The following is a 21,483-nucleotide window of genomic DNA, read 5'->3' on the forward strand; positions in this document are numbered from 1 at the left end:
GTGAGAAGAGATCCCTTCGTGCCACAAACCCAAAATCAGTGATGGTGTAATTTTAAGTTTCCTTATTATGCAGATTAAAAAACTTACAATCCAGGCAGCACTACTTTTCTTTTCAAAACACATTTACTGTTGCAGATTAGTCGAATATTGTCCGAAGACAAAAAAAACAACCTACACGCTCGTGACCTCCTGAAGTCAGATCTATGCACGTACTGTCGGTGTGGAGGTAATTACCTGCAAAGCTGATATTTGCTTAAGTGCAGTGAGACACGTGAAGCAGCCAAATGATCCGAGCTGTATGCAAAGGTAGAAAAATATCCTCAGCGTGCAGAAACCAGCTCACAGCAGCTTTTTTTTTTGTAAACAATATCCTCCAGGAACCTATATGTCAAACATTAGCATGCAGAGCAACTGAGTCGAGCTCAGAGGAATTCTGCTGTTTGGGACCTGGGATGTGTCATCCTGAGTTAAGGATATGTCAGATACAAGGATGGCTTCCTGCTCCCCCACCACCCTCTGCTGCACCCAATACATCTGTGTAATTCCTTTCCTCACTAACTTTTTCTTCTTCTTCTTCTGTCTTTCAATGTGTTTCTTTACTTTACTGTCTTTGGAGAGAGGATCCTCCCCGTCACTCTGGTTAGCCGCTCATCGATCACTCCTCAGCCTGTTTAGCTAATTGCCGGCAATTGTGAGCGGTGTGTAATTCATCCCCGGGCGTGATCCATCAGCCGATCGATCGTATTGACGTGCAGAAGTCTCAGCGTCTCGACATGTGTTTATCACAGTGCCGCAGAGACAACATGCAGAGAGAGGCTGATGGATGTTCGTCATGTTGGTGAACGTGGAACAAAACACTGAAGTGGAGCGAAAGCCACCATGAAATCCTCATTCTAGTTCCTTTAATTCGTTTTTCAGAGCGTTCAGGCTTTGGAAAACACTGAAAAACATTTTTTTTGCTTTCAAGAGGGACATTTAATCCTCAACAAGTGCATGTTATATTTAGATATCTGCTTAAACTAACCAAGTAGTTGTGGTGCCTAAACCTAACCAAACTGTGATGTTATTACTGTGATGTTATATGTTATTACTGTGATGTACAGTCCAGAAGAACAAATACAAAAAATCCGTAGTTGGAGCTCTTGTCAAAAGTCAGACAGAGGCCTAATTCTGTAAACAGCACCAGTTGCAACTCACCTTTCTTGACAGACATATGAGGCTTTAGAAAACCTGAAATTGTTCCCACAAATCACTGTGTGAGTAATGAGCAGCCGGGCCCAGAACTCATTTTTTTTTCGATGAGATGAGATGAATTACTGTGAGAGAAAGAATGGAAGACAAAAAAAAACCAACGCAACACAAAAGCAGCTGAGACGCCGACTGACAACACCGCCTCAGTGCTCAGAGCTGAAAGTCCAAGTCTGAGACAACAGAGATGGCAGCGCCTGCACTGGGTGACAGGCCCGATCCATTTGGCGCCGGCGAAGACACAAACACAAGCTGTCTAAAGGGAGTAAGGTAGACTTCAATCAGCTAAAAGGTGATAAAACATAATTAATTCAATCACCCACTCACTCTCAGTCTCTCTCTCTCTGTCCTGAGAGAAAAAATACTCAACCGGAGCTTTTCCTCATGAGGGGATGCATTCACACGAGCACGTTAATGGGAAATTGCATTCACAGTTTCTTTCAAAGAAGTCTCTCCTTTCTGTCTATTTATCCTGTATTCAATAACAACCTTGTATCTGATTCTGAACACACACCCGTCAGACAACAACCCCAGAAAATGATAAATGACCGTCGAGTGTGCATATACGTCTGTGTGCGTGCACTCGCGCGTGAATGCAAAGCAAAAGCGGTGCGAGAGGGCGCCATTAGCGCTGCTCGATGCCCTCGCACCATCTGAGAGACCATTAACACCCTAACCAGCCCAGCCTTCCTCCATCAGGGTCAAGTAGGCTGCGATTACTCCACCACGCCACGCTCCACATCCCCTCAAATAAGCGAGTGTGAACTGCAGACTGTGAGGGAGGAGGTGTAGCCTCTTGGAAATTGAGTTGGCATCAGATTTCTGGTGTGAAATATGCGCCCGGGAAAATTAGTTGACTGCGAAAAGATCACGACGGCCCCCCCGAAGGAAAGATGCAGGGCTCAGTAGATGTTCGTGCACCTTTCTTTCCGTGAGTAGCGAGCAGGTAAAGTGGTGCGGCGGATACTCGTTTCAGGTGGTGCAGGCGGTACATATCTCCCTGAGAACTGGTGCACCGGTGAAAGCAGAATCCAACTTCCCCCCCGAGGCGTCTCCTCTCTCACACAAGAGCAAGGTGTGAGGAGCGAGAACAATAGCTGTCGAAGGCAGAGTCATGTTTCAGCACAATCGCCGCCCGCTGTAAATACAAGGCCGCTGCATCCCGTCTCCCATGACAACCGAGCCCTATAACGCTCCGGGGACTGGTTGGTGGCGCCGGTGGCTCGTCCTCTCCCGTGTTAACCTGACCACACTGGACAGTCGCCACTAGAGAAAAAACAAGTGGTGAACAGAAGCACGGAGGAAAAACAACAGCCTCCTGTTAACGAGACAACAACAGCTACAAGTCGATATAAGTCAGAGGACACTTTCAGCGCTGTTGTGTCTTTTCATCCACTTTTTAAAAAGCTCCACTAATAATAATTTATACTGACAATGAATCAAATGAGAGGCTGCATGTCATGTGAAACGGGGTTGCCTGAGACTGATCACCGACTCTGCTCAGCTTTTTTTTGCCTCTTTTAACACATTTTTCAGGGTTGTAAGCAACATTTATTTTCAGTTCTGTCTCACACTTTCTGCATTTTTAAATCCAGTTTCCAGCAGCAGTGTTAAAGTGACAGTGAGAAACGGTGCAGGGCTTCGTACTGCTGAAGCTGTACCGGCAGCAAAATGTATTTTAGCCACCGAAAACGACCATAGTTTTAACGATTTTGGCAAGAAAAAGGCTGTTTAACGGCACCGTAAAGTGCCAAAAATGTTCAAAAACATGCCGTACGCTTAAACGAATATATATATTTTAACAGATTTTGCTGTTTCCTGCCAGCACTGCCCTCCTCTGTGGGCCAAAACGAGCACTGCGTGATCGAGACGTTAACCGGTGGGCTCGGCTGCCCGGTCTACTTTTGCAACTCCAAGTATTATTTCACTTCGCTGGTAAAGACGGGGACGTTTCCAGAAGAAACGGGGGACGTCTGGTCTCCCTAAGCTCAGGGCAAACCGAATAAACTAGAACTGGAAATAAATTGTGGCACCAGATTTTTTGCCAGTTCTGGTTGATTCTGTTGGGTCTTGGCTGACACGTGGCGATAGTACAGCCTGCTTCTGGCTCACATGTTGGGGACCGCCCAAGTGGACCGGATGAACGTGTATGGCACAATTTTTTGCTATCTGGACTCTGAAGGGATGAAAAAGATGCTCCTCCGTGTCTGCTGAATCTTTGAATAGAAAACTTTTTAAAGCAAACGACTAGCTTCTTAGCACGTAAGCAGCTTTTGTGCGAAAATAACTCAGTGCTTTTTAGTATTTACCATCATAACACAACTAATATCAGGACAGAAGATACTGATATTTATGGTTCGCTTCTCTTTGAAGCCGATGATTCACTCTGTTGGTTCAACAGCAGATATTGCTTTGATATTATTAGCCAGCAAAACATTACGGAGTAATAAGATAAAATGCACAACGTGTAAAGAAAATACTAATTAAATTGCACTTTTAGACGGATTGATTTTATGCCACGGATGATTAAAACTTCATTTCAGTAAACTCACATCACTGTAAACTCACTTGACGTAGATTACTTTTAACCTGAAGAGCTTGTAAACTGATTTTCAGTGGCTTTTCTCTCCACCTGAAGACTAATTCCCACATCGCAGTGCGATGTAGCGTAGCCCCCGCGTGCAGGACAGCACATTATAATCTCATTATAAACAAGTCATTTAGTTTGAATCGAGCCTTATAATCTTGTTTTCCCTAAATCCAGGTCAAAAAATATCTGGCAGCGGGGCGGTAACATAATGAATGCAATCACCGGTGTGTTTCTAAAAGCTGTTATCAGAACATCTAAGCTGTAATAAATGGACTTGATGCAGGTCAGAGGACAACGTGCGCCTAAAAAATCACTTTCAGATGCATGTTTTCACACTTCTTATTCCTCGTGCTCATCAAGAGCGAGAAAGAAAAGGAAGCATAATGGTTTCGACAGACACAATGAGGCGATGAGCGAAGGGAAACACAGGGAGGTTTCCGTCTCAATGTGGATAATTACATTTCTACCTTTCTCTGGCAGTTGCATAGCCTTAATGCTCGTAATTAATTTCATTATTTTTGGCCCTGGCTGTTGAGTGCAGATTAGTTCTCTCTGAGTTGTGGGGATAAACACACGGTAATTGCTTATTACTCTCAGAGCCCGCATTAGATTATACTAAAGCCGGCGAATTAGAAAATATCCAATCACCTTTAGCTAAAATTCAAAACCTGCTGTTATTGTCGTCGCTTGTTTTCATTTGTCGATTACGTCTTTAATCGTGTCGGACACCGTGGATACGCTCAGAACAATCCTCCGTCTTTGTTCTGCTTTTTAAAATGTTTTCTTTGAAACTTTCATTTCATCAGAGCTCTTTTCTCTTCTTCTATTTCCAGGAAGGTTATCGGATCATTTTATGCCCTTTTTTTCCCAGTCGAGTTGCATTCATACCCCGAACACAGTCCTCTCCTGAGCAGCAACAGGCAGGGGATGCAACGCCTTTCTCAAGGGGTCCTCAGTCGTCGTCGTCGTTTATCTTTAGCTCCTGACTTCTGGGTATTTACCGGCTGGACTCAGAACCAGCGGCCCGCTGGGGACGACGCCGGTTCTCCAACATCTGTCCAGTAATTAGCTGGTGTGTGGAGACGATTTCTACCTGGAATAAAACACATTACAGATTCTTGATAGATAACTTCAGACTTTACTAATCTTACCAATTAATTCTCAGTAAAATCTTGTCTTTCTCTTCACAGACTGAGCTGAATATTATTCATCAATAAACCTGCACACGCTCAGAATAGCAGATGTGCAATTACACTGATATATTTTTTCTTTTCACCCCAAAAAATTAATGACACAGAATCTATGAAAACGATGACAAGACCACATTAGTTTTCTTTAGACTCACTTCCCCCGAATAATGATTGAGCAGATTGTACGTCAGAGACAACTAAATGAGTTATTGGACCTTTTCTTTGAAGCATATCGAAGGTTTGATCTCAACGGTTTATTGTTTTTCGACCACGTCCACATAATTGATGTTTGGAAAATATTCGTGTACGTGTGGACAAGGCCTTGAACATCAGTCTGATTGTCTGATGTGTTTCTGCCTCTCTTCTCATATATATCGATACAGGAAAGCAAACATTGATCTCATGATATTGCACCACAGCAACCCTAAATAGGAAAGCGGTGAACCTTTGCACAGTACAGTCTCATCTTGTCCACGGGGCCGAGGAGGCAGCCAAATGTCAGCTGCACTCAGAAGCCTTTTTGACAGCGCTCTCGGCTCAAAGGAAGTCGACTTGAAGCCCAAAAATTTAGCTTGAGGTTACAGTTACACTCTGTAGACGTCTGTCAGAGCACGGGGAGGAAACGGGTTCGACGCAGACCATGTGGAAGAAACTGATAACAAGGAAGAGGGCCGACGCTTTCTGACGTACCGTAAAAACAGATTATAACTCGAGCAGTAAATGAGCAGTAATCTGTTACAACCTTCTCCCTTCTCGTGAGAAGTATCCTGATATCTGACTTGTGTTATGTGGTTACGCTCCAGTATCTCTGACTCCGGGCTCGGTATATGTTACCTCTGCTCAGAGGCAGAAACCCACTTATCTGTCAGCAGCACCGGCAGGAAAATCTACCTGAGAACACATCAGAGGCTGTTGTGAACAGATCATAACTCCGGTAACAAGATCTCAACACAGACACCTCGTGTCCCATCAGGCAGGGATGAGAGTTTGAGGAGGACCGAGGGTACGACTTCTGACAACGCTGCTTTGTACGGAGCCCAATTGTCATTGTGGCTCGGTGAAAAGGCGACGTAACGAGATCCTGCAGTCGAGACAATGACCCAACGGAAGAAAGAAAGAAAGGAAGAAAGGAGGGGGATCATGTTGGCAACAGAAAAACATGCTTCTTATGTTCTTCTTAATAAAAACAGCCTCTGCGTTGTGTTCCTCCAGCATCCTGACACCTTGTCTGGATGTTTTGTTTCAGGCGCCTGTGAGCTAACGAAGCTAACGAACACAGCAAGCGTCCGGATTTATTTTGTTCATTGCTTGTAATGCTGCCTGGTAGCCAAACAACTGATGCATGTTTAAAACTGCAATATCACCCGGCATGATGAAGAGTTACCTGAGCTTTGAGACATTTGTCATATTAGTTTCTCATTCGTATGTTCCCTCTTCCTAAATTAAAGCCTTTAACTTAATAACCACACAGTAAACACGAGATTTCAGCAGTGTTTTTTGCGCCTGATGTGCCGTACGTGGGCCCCAGACGCAGGTTTTTGCCCTCAAGTTAACCCAGGAATGGTTTCTACACGGTGAACCACTTCTTTAACGAATATGTGGGGGCGGCAGCTCCTCCACTTCTCACCACACCCTGCTCTCCATGCTAAGTAGTCGGGGCATTTTCTCTCTAATCACTCGCGAGCTAACGAGCGTAGCAGTCGGCCCCTCCGACGACTAAAAAAAAAAAGTCTTATTATAGTCTCGTCTTCTTATTGAGGTTGACGGGCCTGACACGCCGGCTTATTAACATAACTTGACTCGACTCGCGGGTTGAAATCCAAACCCTCAGCCCCTCTTCGCTGTCAGGTCCGCATGTACGCACTACAAACACATGCAGAGCGCGGCGTGCGTCTGCAGAGATGCAGAGCGCTTTAAAGCCTGACTGAATTTCCTTGTGAAGAAGCGGAGGAGGCCTCCTGGGACGCAGCAGCCTGGCCCTGCCACTAAAGGTAATAGGGTCAGACAGCTGCATATTAGCTGTGGATCATCTCCTTTGACACAGCCGTTGATCTCTCCGGCGGCAGCGGTGCAGAGCCCATACCTGTACCTGCCAGGCGTATCTGTACTCACTGCAGAGAGGACGGGGGGAGGTCGGGTGGGTATGTTAAAGCAGCGGGCAGCGAGCGGAGCGCCTTTTTCCCTCCTCGCTTCACGCCTCGTGGACTCCTCACTCTCTGCATGTGAAGGATGGCAGGTTTGTTTCTCGCAGAGTGCACTGAAGCAGGTGTACACGCCGGCTACAAACTGCACGCTCACTCTAATATTCAACCCCGGCTCTCTCGTCCGCAGGTTTTTGTCAGAGGAGGATAAATCCTCGGAAGATGGGAGGTCAGGTCGTTCATTTCACAGGAACAAGAAACGGATCAGACTTTGAGAGCTGCCTCTCCCCAAGGCCTCCCCTCACTTGAACAAGACAAACACAAGGCCTGTAATTAAAGATGTAACAAAAGCTCTGTCAATTCTTTCTCCTCTCATCTCCCGCCGGCGTGTCGCCTCGCATTACGGCAACAAAGCTTAAGTCTGGCGTGCACAAGGCTACGAGCCGAGGTTCAGCTGTCCTCACTTCCACTTCTCGGCCCCCTTCGAGGGAGAAAAACAGCACCACGGCTTCGGTGTTGTTCGTTTGTTTTAAGCTGCGTAATATCACCGATGGAGATAATGAAATCCTTCAAAGCTCGGAGTGATTCATATTGCATGACTGAGCAGGCTGGGATTTGGAGCCTCGCTCAAGGACACTTTGACTGTGGCTGCTGACGGACGTATGCTGGCTGGAGAGGGAATTGAACCTGTGAGCTGATTTGAGGTTTTTTTTTTTTCTCGCTGCAAACCTTTCTGAGACGGAGCTGCTCTGGAGGCGGAGATAATCTCATTGATTAAGTCAAACCTCGGTGGGCAGAGCCAAAGAATTGCAGTGTTTCAGAGCGTGTTGAGGTAACTCACAAAAGACTCACAATGGATTTTATTTTGTGAATAACTTTTCTTTTTTTCCGGTCGGCAGCAGAGCGGCTCGACTTCTCGTACTTTCACTTTCCGAGTTACTTTCTCAGGTGTCGACGAGGGAAATACAAACACTGAGATTCATCCGATTAATAATCTCTTGCCACAGATGTTCGACTTTTACATTTTGATGGACGTCTCATTTAATATCTAAGGACTAGTTTGTGATAAATCTAGAAAAGGCTTATCTGAGAAGATTTTGTCTCATTAAAAACACAGTTTAAGGATACATCTGCTGTTTTGGTGGCACGATTTTAAATTGGCTGGTTCCCTCGAGAAAAAGCCCGTGGGATATTTAAATTTTGGATTATCACCAAAAATGATTTCTGTTTCAAACACAAGTTTACGATTTTTGAAGCATAAATTAAATGTGTAGCAGTAAAAAGCTAACGCTAGGCTACAAACAGACGACATCACGGTCACATGACTTAAACGTCACCACCACTAAGCGTCTTACTGCACAATTACTATCCAGGTTTTCTATAAACTGATCAATGTACAAGTTGTAAAGTCAGAGTCAGAACAGTGTGTAACTAAAGTGGGCCTGTAGAGACGGACTAGTGAGTAGACGAGTCTCCGTGTTCGCTGTGAGGACGTTTAATGTCCCCGACAACCTCTGTAGTCTCATTTAGACACTCGTTAGCAACTCGCTAACTGTTTTTAACACATGAAGAGCTTTATAATTAAACTGTGGGACATTTAATGATGGATTTTAGAACAAAACGTGTAAATATCTTCAGTCTGTAGTAACCAAACACCTTATTTCAGATATTTAACTGAAAACCAGTTCAATAAACATGTAGCTCCACCCACTTTTGGGGCTAAACTCCGCCCATTCCTACAGGAAACCTCCCAGCTCCACCCTCAAGTACAAATATGGTCACGTCTTCCTCCCAAAAATCCAAGATGGCGACAGCAGTAACACCAAACTAGAGGCTTCAAAACAGTAAACTGCTACGTCGTTACTACTTTCTAGATCTCTAGATGTTTTAATACGTAATATTAATAAGTACATTTCTGCATCACTGGAGAAACAACTGCAGCAAAAACAAGACTCTTTCCTGCTGCAAGTTGATTTTTAAGGAATAATTTTCGCGCTTAATCGTAGAATTACAGTGTAAATCTGTTATCTGCACTGTAATTGCTCCATTTGTTTTATCTGTAATGACATTTCAGCGACACTGATGCGGGAATAACAGATTAAACACTTACTGGGTCTGAACTTTAAAATCCTCTGACACGAGCTCATATTCTGCTCCTAATATTTTGTGTCACTGTGACTTTCTGGCTGCGGCGTCTCCGCTAAATTTGCAGATGTCAATTCGGTGAATGTGGAGGTGTCACATTACCCCACTTTTGTGCATCGGGAATGAATTCGGATTTAATTTTTCCCCGCAGATAATACCCAGATCAGTCCCGAAAGTGTCACATCTTTGAACGCTCGTTCGCAGCGGCGGCTGTGATTAATTCCGACTTTAGGAGCGCTGGCCTGCTTTCTTCTGCGCTCGTCAATACCTAATGTTTCCACGTTCTCGTGGATAGTTTCTGTCAGCTCCGTAAATTAGGTATTAAAAATTCCCCCCTTCTTTCTCCGCGGCTGTCGATCCGGCACACAAACGACTCTCTTTTAGAAATAACTGATGGCGACGTTTCTCAGACGCCTCCGGATCTTCGGCAGCCCAGAATGCTGCTTCACCCACCGTGGGGCTGAGCGCAGCGGTGGAGTCATTAAAGCAGTCAGAGAGAGATGATTTCAGATCAGCCTGTCACCAACCCCTGGGTGGAAACCCCAGCGTAGCGTTAATGGGAACATTATTAAATCAGCTAGAAAAACAGGTGCCAGATTTTTACTCTGAATCAAGCAGCCACTTGCAGCATTGTTTCATCCTGCTCGGTCTTGTTTTTTTACATCTCCTCTCTTCGCCTCCTTTTCTTTTGACACGTCTCCCCTCCAGCAGTTTAACAATACAGTTCATGAGTCGATGAGATAATACATCAGGAGTTCATCGTTTAAGACACATGTTATATGTGTGGCTGTATGAAATGTTTATGTTTCTGGGTCAAACGTGCAGGAAATGTGATTTAAGATTTAACAATTACAACTTTCTTGCAAATTAAACCCGCTAAGATCATTTTGTGTGCAACGGGAACGTGTAAACTCTGCAGCAGACAGGTTTTTATCGGCTCGGCTGTGATCTAAACGTAAGACCACGCAAAGTGATGACGCCAATTTGGGATGCAGTTTATTCTCTTCGTTTACAACGTGGACCTTCAAGTTTGACGTGATGTCAGTGACGTACAACATCACGCTTCAGACAAAGTGGGAGTCGGGTCAGTGGTTGATTTTAGGAGGGTTGACGCATGTTTAATAAAACCTGTGTAGACCCGCTAATTTTGGTGGAGAAGATGGCTCGGAAGACGTGGATACTATGTCCTCTGTCCATCGTCGTGTTGCCATGACGTTTTCAGACGCCCTGTTTGCATCTGAAATCAGAGTTTCTTCTGACCGTCCGACGGCCGTTGGGGAGCAGATAACCGGTCCTCGCTCGATACAGCACCTAGAACCACCGTGACCTGGACGACTGAGATCCTTCATCAACATCTTTTTTATTCATTAATCCTGTTAACAGAGTGACTGTGAAGAATTACTAATAGTAATAGTCATTTAAATATCGTTACGAAAGACTTCCTGTGATGACATTTTGTCACAACGATCTGCCTCTTTATCCCTCCTCCATCCTCAAGTGCTCATACAGTGTCTGTTCAATGCTAATGCTCCGTTCTTTATGAGCTCGCATGAGGCTGCACAGACGCCGGCCACACACACACATAAAATAAACACATGCACCTTTTATCCAGCGGCACCTTGTAAAGTCGCCAACATGGGAGTCTTCAACATAATCTCTGTGAGTGCACAGAGGAGAAAGTCATGTTCTCTGGTAAAAGGGTTCAGCGTCTGCAGTCCAAGTTGCTCTGACCCCAAGATAGCGTGTTTATGAGAACAAAGCCGCCGGCGAAGCAAAAGGTTTTCGTGGATCTGAGACCTTCTGAGATTAGCGGGTCCTTTGATGCTTTTAGTTGCCAGGTGACGGAGAAAAATAAAAAGTGTTTTCCCCTCGCACGGTTCGACCGAAGACTCACAACTACACTAATTGATTTTTTCATGCGTCACTAGTTAACGAGGAGTTCGCCAAGATCAGCTTCATCTGAGTTCCCTCAGAGATGATTGTATTGGAAAGGACTGCAGGCTGCTTTAGCTCCTGTTGGGTTTTATCTCGTTTGCGTCGCTGGAAAAGAAAATGGAAAACTTTCTTTCCCTGCACGTTTCTTTCTGCCGCGATAAGTCAGGTTTTGTTCGGAGGTGGAGGGAGAGTGGCGGACGGTGTTGTTTTAAACCCCCGCTGAACTATTTCTTCCTCTGATCACTGGATCAGTGTGGAAACTACAAACGCACACAAACCAACAAAGGAGACATTTATCCTGTGTGTGTGTTTGTTTCTGGTTGGACGTGGCTGCCTGTGCAGACACCCGCCGCATACCAAACGTGTAATGGAGCGCGAGCACTCCCCCCTAATTGTTATTGTATTGACTCTGGGTGCTGGTGGTGCTGCTGGTGGTGGGGGTGGAGGCTTAGAGTCCAACCTGCTGATATGAGACACGTGCACTCGCTACCAGGACATGAGCCCTTTTGAACCCGACATATTGTGCCCATTAGTTCTGAAGCAAACATCTTTAATGCCTCGGCCGTGTGAGTTAGAAACGCTCCGGAGCTGGATGTTATTTATCATCTGGAGAGACGTGTTTTCCTTTCCTTTCTTTTTTTTTTCAGCGTTCATTTGCCGCAACGTAAATAATTAAGCAGGAATAACACTGCAGACAGAATACATATGAATCCATTCATAATTCAAGCATGTCATGTTCTGCGTTTGTGTTTGTTGCTTGCATCAGTCACAACACATGTGGTCGGCCCTTAATTCATACTTCAAAAGTTACTTTAGTCTTTCATTTGCGATTCAGCCCGACAGGGTCACGGTGGCGCAGCGCCGAGTCGGGGGTTATGAGGGATGACAGAAGAGGGAGGGGTAAATATCAGAGCGAAGGCACGCCGCTCCTGAGGTTTTGTGGTCCTGCTGCTCCGAGGGCCCCACGTCTCCTCCGCTCCTGTCAGCTCATCAAGGCCAAGTCCCTGCCTATCCCCGCTGGAAAACCGCATCAAACAGCCCGGGGAGCCTTTTATCCCAAACAGAACGCCGCCTGCTTGTCACAGCGGCGCTCCTGCAACAAGCCCTCGCAAGCGCACGGCGAAGTTTAACACGGCGGAGTGAAAGTCAATACCCTGCCGAGGTGACGCGGGGTGGGGGGGGGAAACGGTGAAAAGGTCACCGGGAAAAACGGGGATCTTGAAAAGACGCGGCTCGTCTGAGACACGAGCACGAGGCCGGATGACGCCAGGCAGGCAGTTAATGTCACGGTTCACTCTTTCGACCCTGTGCCAGTTCTGATGTCTCACAATTACGGCCAAACATCTTCCTTTTTTTCTTTTTTCTCCTTTTCCACCAATTACTGTAAAGGTTACTGCCTCAGTTGTGACTTTGGCTTCTGTACACAAATCCTCCTCTTTCACGTGTGCGTCTCACCCGTCAAGTTTCCCTTTGTTTTCGACCTGTAGCCACAATCAGACATGAAAAGGCTTGACTGCGCACCCCAAAGACACAGAGGAGCTCTTTGTACTCGGGCTCGTTCTGCTCCATGCCATTTTTAATCTCGGGCAGAAGGGAAGAGAGCTACTCCTCTTATCTTAGATGACATGGAGGCTTTGCTCCCCCTCTCTGGCGCTCTGTCATCTTCGTCTTCTGAAACCTAACCCTCTTTCATGCTTTCCCCTGGTGGTGGCTGTGGTGGCAAAGTGATACACTGAATGAGGCTTGGCTGAATTTTGTTTGGGTTATTCCGTCTGAAGGCCGCTACGTGATAAGTGAGGGTAAATAAGGGCGGACGGCGAGCGGGGTATTACCTTCCTGGGTTGTGTTTTTCATCAGGTCCGGCGTACCTAACTGCCGTCATTATTTTTAATTGGCTATTGGATGCGCTGCGCCGTTAAGAGCTTATTTAACTTTCAATCTTGGGCGAGAGGGTCGGGAGTGTGTATCCAGTGAAGTATTCTCTGGTGCAGACCTCTAAAAAGTCGGCCATGTCTCCTCAGTTGGGAACCAATCAAATCCGAGGGTTGTTCGGTGGCACTGAAGTTGGTGTTAACAAGTTGTGGAGACTCAGACAGAGTGGGTCAGAACTCTGGGAGCTTGTTTTCAGTAGAGTTGTGCTCTTGAAACCACCAGGTCTGTGCTGTTCGTGATCCACTCAAGCTGGCAGCCTGGCACCATTTATTTCTGCAGCCTGGCACCATTTCTCTCTGCAGCCTGGCACCATTTCTCTCTGCTTTCACGTCTCCATTAGGGACCGGAATAAATGAATGAAGTCGCATTTTGTTCTCTGTTGTTGGTTCTTGCTACGCTGCAGAAAACAGAAAGCAATCGAGTTGTCTTCGCAACAGCGGTGCCAAAATGGTGCCAGGCTGCATCCTGACTGGATCGCCAGTCAGCCTTCGTTTTGTAGCCTGTGGCAGACAAAGTTGTGCAGTGAAAACAAAGTTTGAAGGGAGGAAATCTAAACCCTGGAGTGTCATCATCCTAAGAGAAGAACAGCAGCTAACGTTAGCTTACAAATGGAGTCTGCTAACAGAGAACAACAGCAGCTAACGTTAGCTTCCAGAACAGAACAGAAGGTCCACAGAGCCCCTTTAATGTGGACCTTTTCGGATAATCAGTTTAAGCTACCAGCCTCTCAACTGTAAAAGGATTCTCAATTTTGGTGTTTTATGTGACAGTAAATTAAATAAATTTAGGTTTTGGATCGTTTGGTCGGAAACAACAGGACATTCGAAGACGTCACGTAGAGCTCCGGGAATCTTTAATGGACATTTTCCACTTTTTTGACATTTTATAAACTGAACAAAACAGTTAATCTTAAAAAAATAATAATCAATAAAAAGTCACTTCACAAATGATTGCTTAGGGGGAAAAATGGCTAACAAAGTGATGAAGTAAGACTGATTAATGGAGTGGTAGGGAGTGGTAATTGAGAGGACACTTATCCAGAGAGGATATGTAACTCTAACAAGCATGAAATCAGCTTCCCTAATGAAAGACCTGAACAGTTAAAGCTAAAAAGGTACTCCGAGGTGACAGAACAAGTCACGGCCTTTACGAGCATTGAGAGAAGGCGTAGTTGATCCGATGCGTGAAAGCACCGTGTCCCTGCAACATCCTGCACATTACCGCTAAACCAAAGTCCGGCAACATGCAGAACATGACTGTATCCAATCTATTTCTACGGCGGATCTGGGCCTTTGTGAAGGGGGACCCGGAGGGACTTGTTTTCTAGACGTCTACCACCGTAACCGACTTTAAAAAAGCAGACAGAGGCCCTTCCTTAAGCCCTATAGCTTCAATTTGTTCTGCCAATTATTATCCCCTGCTCTGCCACAGTGATGGAAGGTGTTGTTCAATGGGCCTGAATGCCACCCTCTCTGAGGCCCGCCCTGACAAAGAGGGAGCCCCTGCCCTTTTTTTTTTTTTTCCTTCTGGGGGTCCAGTCAAGCATTCGCTGACAGATTGGCCGGGGCGCTAACCAGTCAGGTCTTCAAAGAGACAAAGACGACGGGGAGGGCAGCGGGGAAGGGAGGGAAGAAGAATGACCTGCCAAATGAGAAAGAAGACATATTGAAAGGAACAGAGTGGTGGAACGAAAAAAAACATATTGAACCGATGGAGAAGTACAACCTTTTGACCATCTGCCTCGGTGGGTGACAACAGCCTTCATCTGTATTTTTAGAGCTGTATAACACACCAAATTACTCTGTCAGGAAGATTAAGGAGAGTCAAAGAGCTGTCGAGTGGAAGAAAAAAAAGAGCAAAGTTGTTCCAGTGACAGAAACTTTGCTAGCTTGTGTCTGCAGCTCTGTCATTTTATTTTGACTTTGAACGTTGTGATTTTGCTTTATTATCATCGAGGTTGTTAGTTTAAAGTATTAGCATTTAAAGTACTTTTATCTGCAATGTTCTGAGCATAAATACTTTAATGAAACTGTCAAACGTGTACTGACAGATTTCAACAGGTAGGACGAAGAAAGAAGGGAATTTATATCAGCACCGACCGAAGGAAAACAACTGGCGGTTTCCTGCTACACTCCAGTCCAGGAGGTGGCGCTAATGCTAACGCTAAAACTGAAAGAATTAAACTCCTGTTCCTCGGAGCAGGAAGTCTCGGTCCTGCTGTGCGTTTAGCTCTGTTAGCTGTTAGCTCCATTAACTAAACACAACGCAGGACGCTGCCGCCCACCGGCTGCTAACAGCTAACTAGCGCTCCTCCTGCCGACTTCATGATGGATATTATGATCACAATGTAGCTTTATAAGGTCGGTTTATAAGGATTTTAACAAGTCAAATTTTTCTCGGGCCTTGCGCTAAGTAGCCTCACAGCAACTGACGACTCCAACTCCCAAACACATTTTCTATCATCCCCACGAGCATGTTTGGAGCTCCATCACTTGGTTTTGCCCCAAATTATCATACGTAGAAGAAGAAAATGCAAAGAAAAGGAGGTAAACTCATCATGTTGTCACATTAAAACTGCAATTCACTTATTTACGCTTAATGTTTCCCGGAGCAGGAACTCTCAGTCCTGCTGTGTGTTTAGTTCAGTTAGCTGTTAGCGCCGTTAGCTAAACACACCGCAGGAAAAATGATTACGTCCCCCGTCGATGGAGATTACAGCGTCTTCTCGGATTTTAACGCGTCACATTTTATCTTAACTTAAGCTGCAGTCGGCGCTTTTTTCTACATTTGCAAAATGCAGGAACCCGTTTCGTCCCCGAGGCGTCTCTTCGTCCCAAACACATTTTCCATCGTCCCCACGAGCGCGCCTGGAGCTCCATCACTTCATCCTGACCCTAAATATAATATGAAAACAGTCGAGACTTCATAATGAAAATAAAACAGAGAATAAGAGCCCGAGCGGCGTCTAGCTTCTGTATAATATATTCTCATTTCTGTTTAAACATGCTCGACTACATTTCCAATATGATTTCACTCCCCCCCCCCCCCCCGTCCTCCTCCCCTCCTGGGAAGAAATATGCAAGAGACTCAACTCTGAAAACCTCTTTTTTTGCTGCATTACTTCCATGATTGCTTAAATGAAACACTGCTATTTTTCTCGCTCGCTGCTAAACAGGGATCAGATCTCCGTGACCATGACTAATCTTCCGTCGCGCTTTTTTGTGTGTGTTGGCGTGCACCTAATTTTTCAGGATCTTTTTTGCCAATTTGGAAAACTAATTGCTTTCGACTCTGACTGGGCAAGCAGCTGGAATATAATGCAGTTTAAAGCTTCATCTTTTATGCCCATAAATCCCTCCACAGATCCGGCCGTGTACAACACCGGCTCATTAAAATGCATTAGGGCAGGTTCTGCGGAGTGAGAAGGGAAGGTGGGGTTCCTCCTCATCCTTTTGCGTTTTCTACTTCGCTGGTCAGCGATCCGAGGTCCTTGCACTCGCGGCAAAATCTCCACACAGCCGTCACACGCTCCCGAGTTTCTCTCCTGGTCACTTTATTCACTTGCAAAACACCCTCAGATGAAATGAGTTGCTTTTGTCGTGCGGTGCAGAAGCATTTCCCTCCACCTCATGTCTCGGGCCCTCCTTTCCTCGCCACCTCTTTGATTTCTGCCCCCCTCCTCGCTGTAATTTCACCCCTATCCTGCTGTCAATCTACCCCCCTCCCTCCCCTCCTCCGTCCACTGCTCCTTCCCCACGCTCGAGCCCTCGGAGATGGCTGGATTACGCCGGAGCCGGAGGAGGCCGTCCCACTGATTGTAAAGAGACGGGACAATTGGTCCTTTAGTCTGATTGGGTCCCCAGATAGTCAACACCGGGGGGGATGTGAGTGTGCAGACAGCTATGAGAGGCAGACTGCAGCGGTGACAGAGCTGAAGCAGCGAGAGGAGAAGCAGATATATATATTTATATGGAGATGGAGAGAGGGGAAACTTTACAAAGAGGACAGTGAGAGAGAGCGTGGACTCAAGGTGACTTTAGGGGAAGTGATGCACTGCAGGCAGCAGCTCTCACAACTTTTTACAAGGGAAATTTAGCGAGCGTGCAGGGAAAAGAAGAACAAAGAGATAAGAGAGGAGGAAAAACGAGCATTTTTGCACAGAAGAAGGGCTGAGAAAAGAGGGATACAGTTGAAACGGCAGAAGGTAAGGCGTGGAATTTTCTGCTTAAAATGGCAAAAAATTAAATAAAAATAAAAATGATCCTTGACTTTCAGCGGTCATGTTTTGAAAACTCGATGAGAAACGCCAATAATACTTTCGAGCCGTAAACAGGGAGTGTTCATGATTTGAGGGGCGACTGGGGATTTGTGCACAGATGAATAATACTCAACAGTTTCTGTTTGTTAATTGATAAGGAATGTTTACAGAAACAAATATATATATATGCTGCGTGTCTGGCTGTGAAAAGTAGGTCACGGTGATTATTTGTGGAGCTCTGGGGTTCGGTGGCACATTAAAAAAACTTTTGTGAACACGAGCTCGGGCTCAAAGCGTGGCTCCAATTCTCAGCACGTCTGCACTGTCGCTACTTCAAACAAGCCGTGCTGAAGGAGAGGAACGCCTATCTGCCTTTTTACGGACCTCTGTTTGCCATTCAGACCTCATTCCTCGGCCTGAGCCCAGCTTCTAGTTTCTCGGGATGAGGACAGATTCATTTTTTTTAGCCCAGTTTTTTTCTATAAAACCCATTAAGCCATCGCCTGTCTTGTAAGCTCGGGCCCGACAAATAAGACGGTAGATTGGCATGTGCAGCCCTCGCCGGGGCAACCACACTTTTCTCGCCATCATCAGTGTCAGCGAGAAGGGGGTGCTTTAAAAAAGATGAGCATTGTGCGCCGGCGTCCATATTAACAACACACATTTAGGGTTTTTTTCTGTGGAGGGGGGGATAACTTTAAATGACATCCCAGGACAGGAAGCGGTTCTCACAGAGGATGAAACGATGAAACGATTTCTCCGTCAAGACAAAAAAAAACCCTCCTCCCAAAATTCAAGAAGAGATTACGAGTTCGATATTAATTTGAAAGGATCTGTCCCCGAGACGCCGCGCTGTTCAATTTGCGGCGGAGTGACACTGATTGCAAACTTTTAGCAGATGACGCTTATGCATGGTGACATCATCTCCATGCACCAGTGGCTGGGATGAATGCCAGTTTGTGTGATTTAATTTCTCCATAAATGACAAGGGCTCCTTTTTTATGGCCTCCGCTGAGCGACGAATGAACTAAATGTGCAGCAGGAAGACGAAGAAGAAGAAGGAGGAGGAGGAGGAGAGAGGATTAAAGGATTCAGAGGGATTCTTTGTTTTGAGTCTCAAACAGGAGTAGTAGTTGTAATAGTAGGTTGGAGAAACTTCTGAGGCAGATAGAGAGCTCAGAGACGGACGAGTAATTAAAAACACCTTACAGTAAACGAGCCGCGGGGAGGGAGGCGCTCGTCGCGGCGCACACAGCTGCACAGACCCGAGGCCCGGTGGAGCTCCCGACAATTAGAGAGCGCTGCAGAGGCAGGTTCAAAGCCTGCCCCATGCCAGCGCCTCTCTCCTGAGGGGGGACGGGGGTTAGACGAATGAGGACGAATAGAGGGTAACGCACACACACACACACACACGCTGCGCAACCACCGAGAACTCATATTCATACCAAACACAAACAACTGTGTGATCTTGAGAGAGTTTGGCCAGAACACACACCTCCCCTCGGCCCGGCGCTGCCTTTGAAGGCTGCCATCGCTGACTGAAGAAAGTGGGTCCTTGCTGCGGGCGGTGACGGTATGGAGACCTGGTCATTTCATTTCATCTTCATACATTCACACAGGAAACATACCAGAGGCCACGCTGCAAGGACGACCTGCTTATTAAAAAGTGAGCGAGGCGGCAGCAGCGGGAGGATTTAATTACGTGTGAGTAAGTAAATAAACATTAGCATTCAGAAATTTTAAAAAAAAAGGACTCTTGGTTGAGGTAAAATGCAGCCTGTCACGCTCAGCTCTGGGCCCGGGAAGTGAAATTAGATGCACCACCCTTCCACATATTTCGCAAACAGCGGCGGCGGCGGCTCGGCTTTTTTGTGCTCGGCTTATTCGGAGAGACTTTCTCTCGCCGCATCTATAAAAAAGTCAAAGTGCATCCATGCGGCCCCCCCTCGCCCGGGTCGGAGATATGCAGAGCCCCTCCGCGGCGGCGTCACCCTCCACCGTGCAGAATCGATTGTGGTTAACAAATTGGCCGTGACGTTTCGCCCTGCCAGGGAGGGAGGAACCCTTTCTTCATGGGTCCACCCAGATCTTAAGGACCTTTTCCACAGTCTGGGAGGCCTCCTCTTCAGAGCCGAGGTGAGCCGAGCACAGACACGGCCACTGTGAAATTAACACTTAATAATGCTCCACATAGCACTTAAACAGGGCCGACCCATACTAATGTACCACACACTGAGCCGGCGCCTCGGTAACCTCGCATGGAGAAACGAGGGTCTGGTGGAGCAAAAGGTCAGGGTCGGACTTTCTGATAACATGAGAACTGGAACTGATGATCATTTACACGATGAATCGGTTAATCGTTCGATTTATAGACGGAAAAGTTGACATTTTTTTGCTTAAAAATGACTTTAAAGGTGCGTTATGCAACTTTTTTCACAGGCCTTATAAGCAGGCAGAGCTCCAGAACAGTTTGCAAGAGCTGCCGTGAGTTTTAACGGACCTCAAAGACGAACGTTTACAAGTTTGTGCAGAAACTTTAGAGCGAAACAAGCTTTTATTTTGAGTGACGGTGGTTTGAAAAACGAGAAGACGGTTCAAGGATACAGGACTTTATAACCGAAGCTGTTAACTTCATAAAGTTACATAACGCACCAAAACATTTCTGGAGCTTCACCGAAAAACTCCTAAACAACTGAAGTAGATGGGGACTTGTTTCAAACTTTAGAAAACAAGCGAAAAAACGTAAAAGGGCTCCATACAGCTGCACGATCCACGTCTCTGGAAGCCCCTGAAATCCCAAACTGATTAAAACAAGACGTTATTTAACGAGTTTAGACGGGTTGCGTGCTAACGTTTTTAGCTGAGCAGCTACACTGAAGAGTTCGGCTTGAGAAAAGGTGTAAATAACGTCTTTTTCACATCAGTTCTGGATCTCAGGGGCTTCTGGAGACCAACAAACCAGCTGCATGGAGCCATTTTATGTTATTTACACATTCTTAAAAAGTTACTTCAGTAGATTATGACTGAATTTTCATTTTTGGGTGAACTTTTCCTTTAAAAGTTGGAGCAACAGTTCCTGATTTGTTTGTTTTTTACTTGGTTGTTTGTGTTTTAAGCTAAGTTTTGGTTTTGTACTGGCGAAACACTCAAAAGTCCACCATCACGAGTAGATAATGACTGAATTTTAATGTTTTGGTGAACTGTTCCTTTAAGATTTAACACATATAGATCTTAAAAGTACTGGGCGTTCGTCCGAGAGGGTGTTTTTCTCCATAACTTGGACATTAGCGACTCATTAATCCCGACAGGTGGAGTTGTGGTGAGATTATCTCGGCCCGTCTCAGCCCAGCGGCGCTCGCTCAGTCGCACCGTATCGCTCGCTTCCTGTTTGTTTTCGGTCACCTCCGTCTCGCTCGTGCAGTCGGTCTGATAGAGTCTGCTGTTGTCAGATTGCAGTTAATGGAGCAGCAGGTGGACTTGGAGCGAGATGATACAACAATATGAACCATCGTGTTGTCACGCCAGCTGCTCCTCCGCCGCCAATTTCTCCACAGACACTTTTTCAAAGTTGCCATTTTGACTGTTCTCTCTAAAAGAAAAAGGCAGATTTCCAAGAAGAAATCTGAAGAAGAACGTTTCCGACGGTGGGAAAATACCTCCTCGCCTTAAGCTTTTTCATATGATCGCTCCTCCGTCCCTCCATCTCCTCCACCCCACCCGCCATTCACAGCTTGTGTGGCAGCTGCTTTCACTTTTTTAAACAAGCGGTAAGATTAGCTGGAAGAGAAGGGACGTGCGAGATGTGTTGCCGGCACAATCGCGTAGCTTGTCACCTCATTAGGGACGACAAAACGGAGCAAAATGCTTCGGGGCCGAGCTCGTGACCTTTTTCGACGGGGCGGGGCGGGGGGGGGAGGAGGAGCTGAGAGCGGGGAACAGGGAGCTAATTTTACTTCATAACGGCGACCGGGCGGCGTGAATGGACAGAAAAGACGGGGGGAGCGGCGAGGTCAAGTGTCAGCCGTCCTGCCAAGCGGCTCACAC

This window comes from Pagrus major, chromosome 19 (assembly GCF_040436345.1).
Source record: "Pagrus major chromosome 19, Pma_NU_1.0".
Lineage (NCBI taxonomy): Eukaryota > Metazoa > Chordata > Actinopteri > Spariformes > Sparidae > Pagrus > Pagrus major.